General features: G+C 32.8%; 1 non-coding gene across 1 annotated transcript; it reads right to left on the bottom strand.

Moving 5' to 3' along the window:
* Positions 1-469: 469 nt before the first annotated feature.
* On the bottom strand, positions 470-557 carry TRNAS-GCU (transfer RNA serine (anticodon GCU)). Its single transcript has one exon. It is a non-coding gene; the product is annotated as a tRNA-Ser (tRNA).
* Positions 558-1,201: the final 644 nt, after the last annotated feature.

Here is a 1,201-nt window from a genome sequence, read left to right as displayed (position 1 = left end):
AGGGGTCAAAGACCCCATTATGGTACCCCATAATACCTAATTGGGGTATGACAAGATAATTTTGGTAACAAAGGAATTCCTGCAAATTCCTTTCTTTTCTAGAAACCACTTTTTCATTTCTTTTCTTGGTGTCAAGGATATGTGGTACAAAAATAGAGAATCTATTCCCTTATTTCCTTTGCAAAAAACAAAAAAAAAATGATCTTGGAGATTGTGCAATGCTTACTCTCAAACTCTTCGTTTACACAGTAGTGATATTCTTTGTTTCTCTCTTCATCTTCGGATTCCTATCTAATGATCCAGGACGTAATCCTGGACGTGAGGAATAAAAAAATCAGAGATTTTTCATTATTTCCTTGCTTGATTTCTGCATTTTCCTATGCTTTTCTCTATTCCAGACATTTAACTATGATAAAGGACTTGATATTTTTTCGAATTCGAAAGATAAATCTCAAGTGATCCGAGGGAACGGAGAAAGAGGGATTCGAACCCTCGGTACGAACAGCTCGTACAACGGATTAGCAATCCGTCGCTTTAGTCCACTCAGCCATCTCTCCCAATTACAAAAAGATAATTCATATGCGACGCCTGAAGTAAATATTGATCAAAGTCTTTCTTTATCTTTATTTATTTATTTTATACATTTATTTATACTTACTATATTATACTTACTATATATATACGAATTATCTTTATTTATTTATTTTATACATTTATTTATACTTACTATATTATACTTACTATATATATACGAATTTTATCCGCAATTCAATTTGGATAACGATTCGAAACAGATATCTCCAATAGAAAGAGTACGTCTTTGATTTCGTCCGAAGGGTTCTTTTATTCCCCCGGCCTGGCCAGTACAGTACCTAGCCAGGCCGTTCCTTCTTTTGTTCCAATGAATCATGGATCAAATTATTTTTCTGATTTGAAAACCAAATTGTTATTGAAGCAGCAACAAGAGCAAGAAGGACTATTTCCATTCCTATGATAGGAGTTTCATTTCTTATTATTTTTTCTTTTTCCTTTTCTCGATTTCCCTACTGGAATAAAAAAACATACATATTCTATTTCTATTAGAACTCATTTATTTCTTCAAGGGACAAGCTTTGTTTGAACATTTGAGTCCACAAACACAAACAAAATGAATACTATGATTTTTTACTAGATCTAATTGACCCCAATTCAGAAGATCGGA

The sequence above is a fragment of the Tasmannia lanceolata genome, unplaced genomic scaffold (genome assembly GCF_043159265.1).
Source record: "Tasmannia lanceolata isolate RefF3 unplaced genomic scaffold, GAP_Taslan_0.1 ptg000945l, whole genome shotgun sequence".
Lineage (NCBI taxonomy): Eukaryota > Viridiplantae > Streptophyta > Magnoliopsida > Canellales > Winteraceae > Tasmannia > Tasmannia lanceolata.
Note: the sequence above shows the minus strand (reverse complement) of the source record. Positions and strands in the feature narration are given on the sequence as shown.